The following is a 13539-nucleotide window of genomic DNA, read 5'->3' as shown; positions in this document are numbered from 1 at the left end:
GGGAATAAAATGGCAGTCATTGCAATACTTTTTGTCACACCGTATTTGCGCAGCGGTCTTACAAGCGCACTTTTTTTGGATAAAAATCACTTTTTTGAATTAAAAAATAAGACAACAATAAATTTTGCCCAATTTTTTTATATATTGTGAAAGATAATGTTACGCCGAGTAAAAGGATACCCAACATGTCACGCTTAAAAATTGCGCCCGCTCGTGGCATGGCGTCAAACTTTTACCCTTAAAAATCTCGATAGGCGACATTTAAAAAATTCTACAGGTTGCATTTTTTGAGTTGCAGAGTAGGTCTAGGGCTAGAATTATTGCTCTCGCTCTAACGATCGCGGCAGATACCTCACTTGTGTGGTTTGAATACCGTTTTCATATGCGGGCGCTACTCGCGTATGCGTTCGCTTCTGCGCGCAAGCTCGTCGGGATGGGCCGCTTTAAAAAAAAATTTTTTTGTTTTCTTATTTTTTTTTTTTTAGTTTTATAATTTTTTACACTGAAATAAAAAAAAAAAAAATATCACTTTTATTCCTATTACAAGGAATGTAAACATCCCTTGTAATAGAAAAAAGCATGACAGGTCCTCTTAAATATGAGATCTGGGGTCAAAAAGACCTCAGATCTCATATTTAGACTTAAATGCAAAAAAATAAAAAATAAAATAAAAATGTCATTTTTTCAAATGACAAAAAAAAAAATGTTTCTTTAAGAGGCTGGGCGGGACTGACGTTTTGACGTCACTTCCGCCCAGCAGAGCTATGAGGACGGGTGAAGGAGATTTCTCCTTCAGTCCCGTCCCCGCTCAGCTGCCGGACACATCCGATCCCCTCCACCGCTACCGACGGCTCCGGTAAGCGGCGGAGGGCGCGGGAGAGCGGCGGGAGGGGGGGGCCCCTCTCCCACCACCGATAACGGCGATCTCGCGGCGAATCCGCCGCGGAGACCGCCGTTATCGTGTACACCACCGCCCCCTGAAAAGATGAATATCTCGATTGTGGCAGCAGCTGCTGCCGTTACCGAGATATTCAACTTTAAAAACAGGACGTCTTTTTGACATGGGGCGGTGGTCAAGTGGTTAATATCTTCTTTCCGCGCTTCTTCTTGTCTTCTTTCATTCGGGTTTCATCCTCCATCTTCCTCTGCTTCTTTCTTGGGTCTTCTCATCAGCATCTTGACCGGCGTCTTCTTCCATCTTCTTCTTCTTCCGTCGGCCTTCTCGTCCCGCATCTTCTTCTTCCCGGACGCTGCGCTTGAAATTGAATTCCCCTCCGTGTGCCGCTCCTGTGACCTGGCCCTCCTCTGACGCCACGGGTAAACGCATAAGAAAGTCTGCGTGTGGTATATGTGCGTCAGAGGGGGGCGAGGTCACTGAGCGTCACACAGCGGGAACTTCAAATGGAAGCTCGTCCGCATCTTGCGCGGCTTCTTCTTCCCCGGACGCTGCGCTTGGAAATTGAATTCCCCACCGTGTGACGCTCATGTGACCCCGCCCCCTCTGACGCACATATACCACACTGGGACTTTCTTATGAGTTTACCCGTGGCGTCAAAGGGGAGCGGGGTCCCAGGAGCGGCACACGCTGGGGAATTCAATTTCAAGCGCAGCGTCTGGGGAAGTAGAAGAAGATGCGGGACGAGAAGGCCGACGGAAGGAGAAGAAGATGGAAGAAGACGCCGGTCAAGATGCGGACAAGAAGACCCACGAAAGAAGCAGAGGAAGATGGAGGAAGAAACCCGAATGAAAGCAGAAAAGAAGCAGATGGAAGAAGAAGAAGAAGAAGCAGCGCGGAAAGAAGATATTAATAAAGGAATTGTCAAAAACAGATATTGTCATTTTTTACACTTTTTTTTGGTGAAATGGTAGAGGTACAATGTACCCCATTACCATTTCACACAGGGGGGGGCGGGATCTGGGGGTCCCCTTTGTTAAAGACCCCCACAACCACCGGGCAAGGGTTGTGGGGATGAGGCCCTTGTCCCCATCAACATGGGGACATCCTCCCCATGTTGAGGGCATGTGGCCTGGTACGGTTCAGGAGAGGGGGGGGGGCCGCACTCTGTCCCCCCCTCTTTTCTGCGGCCGGCCAGGTTAACGTGCTCGGATAAGGGTCTGGTGTGGATTTTTGGGGGAACTCCCTGCCATTTTTTTTTATTTGGGGTGGAGTTCCGCTTAAAATCCATACCAGACCTGAAGGGCCTGGTATGGATATATAGGGGGAACCCCACATCATTTATTAGTGGGAATGCTTTAATAAGCATTCCCAGTATTGATATTCGTTTTTTATTATTAGTGGGAATGCTTAATAAGCATTCCCAGTATTGATATTTGTTTTTTAGTGGGAATGCTTAATAAGCATTCCCAGTATTGATATTCGTTTTTTATTATTATTTTTCTCCTTTATTATTCCGTACGTTTTTTGGCTCTGCGTAACTTCTGCATACTTTCAGCTATTGAGACCATTCAACTATAAAAATGTTCGTCTCGTTAAGCTAACGATGGGACTTCTTCAAGTTTTTTTGTACTATTTATACTTTTTAAAATATTAAGCTTTTAGACACTTTTTTTTAACATTGAAGTCAATGAGAACATGCTTTTTACCGCTCCAAATCACACGTCCTGCCAAAAGTTTCAGCTCCTTCATACTTTCACTTACAGACACCAAACAAACTTTAAAGCGGTCACAAAATATTCAGCTATCCGGCTATGACTTTTCAGATTGATATCTTTTACGGTTTTTGTGAAAACGCAATTTATGTTTAGCGATTTTTTCAGAAAATGTAATCGGTTATAATGTAATCCTATGGAAGTGATTTAGAGTGTGTCATGTGACCTTTACAGCACAGATCATTGAAAAAAAAATTATCTTTAAAAAAAGGGGAAACAAATTGCTCTCACGCCCACAAGATCTACTTGTCATACACAATTTATATATCAAAACGTAGGTATTTTTGTCTGGTTTCAGGCAATGTGATCAGTTTTGTGATAGGCATTTGACTTTTAGTTCCAGGAGCTTCTAAAGGACAAGAGCGACAAAACCACTCTCATTGACTCTCATGTTAAAAATTTGAAAAATGTTCCTGCAAAACACACAAAGACGCTCTTTTCTAAATCGCTGGCATGGCCACAATTTTAAGTTTATCAACATAAATTTCATATTGATGCGTTCACAAGGGCCGTGTCTTTCAAACGGTGAAGTCGCTGTATCGATCACATGTACGGTTGTGGATTTATTACGTTTTGTTGGAAGGCTTCGATAACTGATTTTGTGTGTGGATGAAAGCGTTTCTAATGGTATTTTGATTCCCTAAACAGCTTTCCTTACCTCAGTGCAGTCCTCCTCCCCCACCTCATGTGGAGAAAGCCTCTTGAAGGGGGAGGGGCGACCAGGCAAGTCAGGACACTCTCTATATTGCAGATAGAGAAAGGAGCTGTGTGATATTAGGCTTTATAAGTACTGAAGGAACACTGCTTGTATGTCCTAAAGATACTGTAGTGGTTATGGTGAATGGCTTTTGTGCGGGCTCAGCAATTCAGCTATTCAGCATTCCCACTCACATTTTCCTCAGGAAATGCATTGTCTAGTTAGTGGGAATGCTTTCATAAGCATTCCCAGTATTGATATTCGTTTTTTATTATTAGTGGGAATGCTTTAATAAGCATTCCCAGTATTGATATTCGTTTTTTATTATTAGTGGGAATGCTTAATAAGCATTCCCAGTATTGATATTCGTTTTTTATTATTAGTGGGAATGCTTTAATAAGCATTCCCAGTATTGATATTCGTTTTTTATTATTTTTTTTTTAAAGTGTAAATTTTATTGTACATGTTCACAGCATAACACAGGAGCTTAATACAGTACACATTTTCACTTCTCATGGATCATAAGGAGTCACAGCGTCATTACCGTACATCATGTACACAGTATTCGCCAAGGATATTCCTTGTACCCATTTCTTTTTTTCATAACCTATCCCTGTCAACCTTAACAAGGGGTAACTAAAACTGATACCGACAACACAAAAAAAAAAAAAAAAAAAAAAAAAAAACAACCCCCCCCTCCTTTTATTATTATTCTAGTATTAGTAATGAGGGGGAGGGGAGAAGGGCTATCCCCCCCTGTATCCCCTAGGCCCTTGTTCTATTTAATCCGGCCTCCAGTCAGTTAGCTAGTACCCACATCATATGTTTTGGCCTACCAATCACATCACACTCTTAAACTTCTACATCTCCCGAGACCTTCTCAATCCATCCCGCCCACACCTTCTCAAATTTTTTCGGGCAACCTCTAGCCGCGTATGTCAGCTTGTACATTGGCAGTGCGTTATTCACTATTTTCCTCCAACTCTGCAGAGACGGAGGGGATGGTTTACGCCAGTTCATGGCCAGATCCTTTTTAGCGTAGCAGAACAGTATTCTTAACAGTGTTTTCTTTGATACAGATAATTCCTCCTCCTCCAGGTCCCCTAACAGGCACCTAGCTGGGGAGTATATATTAGGTAGTTCCAGGGTAGCCTCCAGGAATGTCAATACATCCTTCCAGAACTCCACCACTCGGGGGCACGTCCAGACCATATGGAAGAAATCTCCCTCCGCTGCCTGGCAGCGGGGGCACTCAGGTGAATCCCCTCTACCCATCTTGTGTAGCCGCTTGGGGGTGTAATACACTCTGTGTAGATAGTTAAATTGTGTAATTTTGTCCCTGGCCGAGATCATCGAGGGCACCAGCGACTCAAGGGCTTCAGCCCACGACTCGTCAGTGATCGAAGGTATGTCCGCTTGCCATTGCGCCCTAACTCTCTCCATTCTAGGAGAGGAGGATGTCAATAGCATAAAATAGTATCTAGAGATCAACTGGGAGTGATCTCCATCTGTAAGCAATTTCTCCATTTTGGAAGGGGAGAGCGCCACCACCCCCCCCCCCCGTATTGTGCCGTCACGGCATGCCTCAGCTGCAAGTATCGGAAAAAGAAAGTGTTAGGGAGCCCGTACTCTGTTTTTAGATCTATAAAACTCCTAAATACCCCGTTCCTGAACAGTTGATGAGCATATTTGACCCCGTACTTCGCCCAGCAGGATCCGTCCGGTACCTTGGCTATTTCTTTAAGTCGGGGATTATGCCACAAGGGGGCGTTGGGGGAGGCTTCCAGACTAGTACCCCCTACCCTAGCGTTACAGGCGTGAAATATTTTATATGACATCTTCAGTATATCCCCTCCCTTCGCTGGGTATGGACCGTTTCTATATAGAACATTAATCAGCCCCTCAAACGAATGAACCATGGCCGCCTGAGTGGCCACCGATGCATTATATAGGTTCGGGAACCCCCACCAGTGCACGTGTGTTAGCTGAGCTGCAAGATAATAACAATGCAGATTTGGCATGGCCAATCCTCCCTCCCTTATTGGCAGATAAAGTGTGTCCAGGGATACCCTTGCGGGTTTAAGTCCCCATAGAAAGGAGGTTAGCATTGTATTTATTTCTGTAAACCATCTTTTAGGGATATAGATCGGGGCATGCCAGAACAGATACAGAAACCTAGGCAAATAAATCATTTTAACTATATTAATTTTCCCCAGGAGGCCCAACGGTAGTGTAGCCCACGTTTTTAGGCTTTCCTTCAGGCGTAGCTTCATAGGGGTCAGATTATTACTCATATAAGTACTGCATGGCAGCTGGACCTCCACTCCCAGGTAGCGGAATTTGGACACCACTTTTAGTGGGACATCTGGGGGTAACCTCAGGGTGTCATCAGAGTTGAAGGGGAACACAATAGATTTGTTCCAGTTCACCTTGAAACCTGAAAAGTTCCCAAAGTCTGAGATTAATTTTAGCGCGCTGGTCAGTGATCCCTCTGCCTCCGCCAGATAAAGGAGCATATCGTCTGCGTAAAGGGAAGTCTTTTCCTCCAGCTCATTAACCATACATCCCCTAACATTTACATCTGCTCTTATCTGTGCTGCCAACGGTTCTATCGCCAGAGCGAACAACAGGGGTGACAATGGGCACCCCTGCCGCGTGCCCCTGGCGATCGGGAACGAGTCCGTGATGGCGTTGTTAACTCTAAGCCTAGCTCGTGGGTCGGCATACAGAATTTGGACCCACTTCGTGAACCTGGGGCCGAACCCCAGCCGCCCAAGGACTGCTATCAGGTAGGACCATTCAATGGAATCGAACGCTTTATGCGTATCCAAGGATACCACTACCCTATTATCCGGTGTGGGTCCCTCCGCCTGCAGGATAGTGAAAAGACGGCGCAGGTTAATTGCGGTCGACCTCTCAGGTATGAAACCTGTCTGGTCTTGATGGATAATGGTTGCAATTTTGGGATTTAGACGTTTAGCCAGTAATTTAGCAAGGATCTTAGCATCCACGTTAATCAGTGATATTGGTCTATAGGATTCGCATAGATCATGGTCCTTGTGCGGCTTAGGGATCAATACTATAAGTGCCTCCCTCATGGATTCAGGGAGTACCCCCCCCCGATATGCGTCCATATACATTTTGAGCAATTGCGGTGCCAGGGTGTCAGCGTATGTACTATACCACTCAGCCGGAAATCCATCCATTCCCGGAGTCTTATTCGAGTTCAGGGAATGTATGGCTGACACTACCTCCTCCACCGTAATGGGGAGATCAAGCTCCGACGCCGCCTCCCCAGAGAGTTCCAGGAGGGGTATCGGAGCCAGGAATGCCTGTACCTCCTCCCCACCATAGTCCACCTTTGAGGCGTATAAATCTGAATAGAAATCAACAAATGCTTTAGCTATATCCTCCTGTGACGTGCACATCTGCATCCGGGCATTATATATACGAGGGATAGATGTTGGTGCCTGTTGCGAATGGGCCAGGTAGGCCAGCAACCTGCTGTTTTTATCTCCGAATTCGAAGATGCGTTGTGCTTGGTATAGCAATTTTTTCTGCGTCTTTTCCACAAGCACCAAGTCTAACTGTCGTATACTCTCTCTCCACTTCATTTGCATATCCGGGGTAGGATTATCTATGTATGCCACTTCGGCTTCTGTAGCCAACTGTTCTGATTCTCTAACTCTCCACTCCCTGTCGGATTGGAACCGTTTGACCTCCCCCTTAATTACTCCTCTAAGTGTGGCCTTGAACGCATCCCATGTAACCCCTACTGGGGCCTCCTCTCTATTTTCCACCCAGAAATTATTAATGGACGTGGCAGTGGACCGTTCAAAGCACTCCTCCTTGAGCCACAAAGGGCTCAGCCTCCATATTGTGTACCCCCGGGGCCTCTCCATATCTAGGGTGAGCATTAGTGGGGAGTGGTCCGAAATAGCCCTTGGCAAGTACTGTACATCTACCACTCTTGGGAGAAGTGCCTTAGATACAAAGCACATATCTATTCTGGATAGGGTATTAAACGTGGCAGAGAAGCAAGAGTAGGTTCGGGCATCAGGGTGCTTCCATCTCCAGGCCTCCTCTAGGTCATACTGTGCCACACAAGCTTCTAGAGGTGAACTCCTCATTGCCGCCATCCCAAATCTATCCCTATCCGGGGACATAACTGCGTTTAAGTCCCCTGCTAAAATAATAGGCCCTTCCGCCACCTGCAGCACTTCCTTCATCACAGCTTCCCATACCTCCCCCTTAAACGGGGGTGGAATATATACTGCTACGAGCGTGTAGGGTTGGTTATTGATAGCCACTACTAGGATCACATATCTCCCAAAAGGGTCCAGTTTAACCGTTTTAGTTACACACAGGAGGGACTTAGCTACGAGGACCGAGACCCCCCTGGCGTAAGAGGAGTATGTTGCATGAAATGCTTTACCAATGAAGGCTCTATGTAACGCCAGCGTCTTGGAACCCACCAGATGGGATTCCTGCAAAAATATGATCTGCGGTTTATGTCTCATAATGTATTTAAATACCAGGGATCGTTTGATTTTTGAGTTGAGCCCCCTCACATTCCAAGACAACAACTTAAGTGACTGCGTCATGGGTTTTACTGGTAATTTGGCGCAGAGTGTTGTGTATCTTAGAGTGAAGGACCCCCCCTCCCCCCTCCACATCCCAGCATACATTTCCCTGCAGTGCCAACCTCAGGCTCAGTAGAGTATGGTAAGAGACATAACCGAGGCATGTATATACAGTCCACATAGTAATTTTAGATCCCTCCAAGAACCTTGTAGAACCCGGATTCTTATACAGTGGAGGCATGAAGGAGAGAAAAATCAAAAACAAGAAAAACAAAAAGTGGTCGGTTAAAAAAAGGAAAGAAAAAAAAACCCAAACTGTTCCAGATCCACAACCTAGGATTCCTGGATCCATACCCCCCTCCCTGCCTGTAGCCCCGAACATCCCACAGGCTTTTCCCCCAAACAACATGTCACAAAAGGTCGTCCCTAAATGGGGGTCAGCTTCCCTCACCAGCCGGTTCGGAAAGTCTAGGGACAAGTACGTGGTTTCTCACAGAGCGTTAATCCGGGCCGTGGGTATCTTTGGGTATACAGGAGACTTTCAACAGTACTTGTATCTTGAAGGACCCAGGGAACCAGAGACGGCCATTCAGCATCCAGCAGTAACAGGGGTGTTGAGAGTGTATCTTTGCAAATTACTACGGTCATTAGTCCCTGGGGGGTCCCCCCCAGGTTCTCCATATATGGTGTCAACTAAGCAGCGCGGTACATATCTACCTTAACCGTGTCCCAAGGATTCCAGCCAGCGATTTGCTTCCCTAGGGGACAGGAAGAACTGCGTCTGCCCCTTGTGCGCCACTCTAAGCTTGGCTGGGTAAAGCATACTGTACGGCAGGTTGCGTTCTCTCAGGCGTTGCTTCACGCTTTGAAATGCCGCTCGCTGCTTCTGCGTTGCTGCTGAAAAATCCGGGAAAATAGTAATACGGTTGCCATTAAACATTAGCTCAGGCATATTGCGGGCCTTGCGCAGGATAAGTTCCTTATCTCTAAAATATAGAAATCGAGCCAGCATGGGCCTAGGAAACCTGCCCGGCGGGGGCGCCCTCAGAGGGATCCTATGTGCCCTTTCAATGGCAAATAAGTGGGAGAAGTCTGTTTCTCCAAAGGTCTGTTTAAGCCAGGTTAGCAGGAATTCCTCTGTATTTTTCCCCTCCGACCCCTCCGGGAAGCCTAGGAACCTGAGGTTATTCCTTCTCAGTCTGTCTTCAATGTCCCCCAACTTGGCTTCCTGGGACTTGTGGTCCGCCGCCATATCTCTCACCTGCACCACGAGGGGGTTAACCAGATCCTCCACCGATCCTATACGCTGCTCCGCATGTGTAACCCTCTGCCTGACCTTCTGCACATCATCTTTCAGTATGGCGAAGTCCACTCTGATAGCGTCCACCTGGGAGGACAGGGCGGCATGGCAGCTTTTAATGGTGTCCATTATTTCCATCAGCGTCGGTTGTCCAGACTGCACGCCGGAGCCCCCCTCCTCCCCGTCCGGGTGAGGAGACGCCGCAGGTGAAGCCAGAGGATCAGGTAGGCTCGGCCACTCACTATCTTCCTCCGCTCCCCCCCGGGCCGAGGGTACAGATAGGGCCCTGCGATCCGTGCGGGCGCCATTTTGAGCCGCCGCGTGAGGGAACTTCATGGGCCTCCCGGCCGGGTTAGGGTCCATGCTGGATCCGTGTTTCACCATCCTCGGGGTCCCGGGTCTCTCCCTCACCGTTTTAGGCAGTTTGGCAGGATTTTTTCCAAGTCTGGAGCTCTACAGGATGAGTCAGGATATTTCCACGGCCGGAGCTCTGAGGAGAAGCGTCTTCACATCCCGGAAGTCGGCCACGCCCCCCCGTTTTTTATTATTAGTGGGAATGCTTAATAAGCATTCCCAGTATTGATATTCGTTTTTTATTATTAGTGGGAATGCTTAATAAGCATTCCCAGTATTGATATTCGTTTTTTATTATTCTTCTTCTTAATTAGTGGGAATGCTTTAATAAGCATTCCCAGTATTGATATTCGTTTTTTATTATTAGTGGGAATGCTTTAATAAGCATTCCCAGTATTGATATTCGTTTTTTATTATTAGTGGGAATGCTTTAATAAGCATTCACAGTATTGATATTCGTTTCTTATTAGTGGGAATGCTTTAATAAGCATTCCCAGTATTGATATTCGTTTTTTATTATTCTTCTTCTTAATTTTAATTTTATTCCGTACGTTTTTTGGCTCTGCGTAACTTCTGCATACTTTGAGCTATTGAGACCATTCAACTATTAAAATGTTCGTCTCGTTCAGCTAACGATGGGACTTCTTCAAGTTTTTTTGTACTATTTATACTTTTTAAAATATTAAGCTTTTAGACACTTTTTTTTAACATTGAAGTCAATGAGAACATGCTTTTTACGGCTTCAAAACACACGTTCTGCCAAAAGTTTCAGCTCCTTCATACTTTCACTTACAGACACCAAACAAACTTTAAAGCGGTCACAAAATATTCAGCTATCCAAACATGACTTTTTAGATTGATATCTTTTACGGTTTTTGTGAAAACGCAATTTACGTTTAGTGATATTTTATCGGTTATAATGTAATCCTATGGAGCAGGTTTAGAGTGTGTCATGTGACCTTTAGAGTGCAGATCATCCACAAAAAATATTATCTTTAAAAAAAGGGGGAACAAATTGCTCTCACGCCCACAAGATCTACTTGTCATACACAATTTATATATCAAAACGTAGGTATGCTTGTCTGGTTTCAGGCAATGTGATCAGTTTTGTGATACGTATTTTAGTTTTAGTTCCAGGAGCTTCTAAAGGACAAGAGTCATGTTAAAAAGTCTAAAAAATGTTTCTGCAAAACACACAAAGACGCTCTTTTCTAAATCGCTGACATGGCCACATTTTTAAGTTTATCAACATAAATTTCATATCGATGCGTTCACAAGGGCCGTGTCTTTCAAACGGTGAAGTCGCTGTATCGATCGCATGTACGGTTGTAGATTTATTACGTTTTGTTTGAAGGCGTAATTCATGTATTGGTCTGTGAATTAAAAGGCGTTTGTAATGGAATTTCTTTCCATAAATAGCTTTCCTTACCTCAGTGCAATATTCCTCCTCACTGACCTGGGGGGAGGGGAAACCTCTTGAGGGGGGAGGGGCGACCAGGAAGTCAGCATACTCTCTACTTTGCAGATAGAGAAAGGAGCTGTGTGTCCTAAAGATAGTGTAGTGGTTATGGTGAATGGCTTTGGTGCGGGCTCAGCAATTCAGCATTCCCACTCGCATTTTCCTCAGGGAATGCATTTTCTAGTTCTTAATTTTAATTTTAATTTAATTATTCCGTACGTTTTTTGGCTCTGCGTAACTTCTGCATACTTTCAGCTATTGAGACCATTCAACTTTTAAAATGTTCATCTCGTTCAGCTAACGATGGGACTTCTTCAAGTTTTTTTGTACTATTTATACTTTTTAAAATATTAAGCTTTTAGACACTTTTTTTTAACATTGAAGTCAATGAGAACATCCTTTTTCCTGCTTCAAAACACACGTTCTGCCAAAAGTTTCAGCTCCTTCATACTTTCACTTACAGACACCAAACAAACTTTAAAGCGGTCACAAAATATTCAGCTATCCAAACATGACTTTTTAGATTGATATCTTATACGGTTTTTGTGAAAACGCAATTTACGTTTAGTGATTTTTTTATCGGTTATAATGTAATCCTATGGAGCAGGTTTAGAGTGTGTCATGTGACCTTTAGAGTGGAGATCTTTGAAAACAAAAATTATCTTTAAAAAAAGGGCGAACAAATTGCTCTCACGCCCACAAGATCTACTTGTCATACACAATTTATATATCAAAACGTAGGTATGCTTGTCTGGTTTCAGGCAATGTGATCAGTTTTGTGATACGTATTTTAGTTTTAGTTCCAGGAGCTTCTAAAGGACAAGAGTCATGTTAAAAAGTCTAAAAAATGTTTCTGCAAAACGCACAAAGACGCTCTTTTCTAAATCGCTGACATGGCCACATTTTTAAGTTTATCAACATAAATTTCATATCGATGCGTTCACAAGGGCCGTGTCTTTCAAACGGTGAAGTCGCTGTATCGATCGCATGTACGGTTGTGGATTTATTACGTTTTGTTTGAAGGCGTAATTCATGTATTGGTCTGTGAATTAAAAGGCGTTTGTAATGGAATTTCTTTCCATAAATAGCTTTCTACCTCAGTGCAATATTCCTCCTCACTGACCTGGGGGGAGGGGAAACCTCTTGAGGGGGAGGGGCGACCAGGAAGTCAGCATACTCTCTACTTTGCAGATAGAGAAAGGAGCTGTGTGTCCGAAAGATAGTGTAGTGGTTATGGTGAATGGCTTTGGTGCGGGCTCAGCTATTCAGCATTCCCACTCGCATTTTCCTCAGGAAATGCATTTTCTAGTTTTAATTTTAATTTTAATTTTATTCCGTACGTTTTTTGGCTCTGCGTAACTTCTGCATACTTTCAGCTATTGAGACCATTTAACTTTTAAAATGTTCGTCTCATTCAGCTAACGATGGGACTTCTTCAAGTTTTTTTGTACTATTTATACTTTTTAAAATATTAAGCTTTTAGACACTTTTTTTTAACATTGAAGTCAATGAGAACATCCTTTTTCCTGCTTCAAAACACACGTTCTGCCAAAAGTTTCAGCTCCTTCATACTTTCACTTACAGACACCAAACAAACTTTAAAGCGGTCACAAAATATTCAGCTATCCAAACATGACTTTTTAGATTGATATCTTATACGGTTTTTGTGAAAACGCAATTTACGTTTAGTGATTTTTTTATCGGTTATAATGTAATCCTATGGAGCAGGTTTAGAGTGTGTCATGTGACCTTTAGAGTGGAGATCTTTGAAAACAAAAATTATCTTTAAAAAAAGGGCGAACAAATTGCTCTCACGCCCACAAGATCTACTTGTCATACACAATTTATATATCAAAACGTAGGTATGCTTGTCTGGTTTCAGGCAATGTGATCAGTTTTGCGATAGGCATTTGACTTTTAGTTCCAGGAGCTTCTAAAGGACAAGTGCCTCAAACGCCCTCCCATTGACCGTCATGTTAAAAAGTCTAAAAAAAATTCCTGCAAACACACAAAGACGCTCTTTTCTAAATCGCTGGCATGGCCACAATTTTAAGTTTATCAACATAAATTTCATATCGATGCGTTCACAAGGGCCGTGTCTTTCAAACGGTGAAGTCGCTGTATCGATCGCATGTACGGTTGTGGATTTATTACGTTTTGTTTGGAGGCGTAATTAATGTATTGGTCTGTGAATTAAAAGGCGTTTGTAATGGCATTTCTTTCCATAAATAGCTTTCTACCTCAGTGCAATATTCCTCCTCACTGACCTGGGGGGAGGGGAAACCTCTTGAGGGTGGAGGGGCGACCAGGAAGTCAGCATACTCTCTACTTTGCAGATAGAGAAAGGAGCTGTGTGTCCTAAAGATAGTGTAGTGGTTATGGTGAATGGCTTTGGTGCGGGCTCAGCAATTCAGCATTCCCACTCGCATTTTCCTCAGGGAATGCATTTTCTAGTTCTTCTTCTTAATTTTAATTT

Source organism: Rana temporaria, chromosome 5 (genome assembly GCF_905171775.1).
Source record: "Rana temporaria chromosome 5, aRanTem1.1, whole genome shotgun sequence".
Taxonomy (NCBI): Eukaryota; Metazoa; Chordata; class Amphibia; order Anura; family Ranidae; genus Rana; species Rana temporaria.
The sequence above is the reverse complement of the archived record's forward strand: the minus strand, read 5'-3'. Positions refer to the sequence as shown.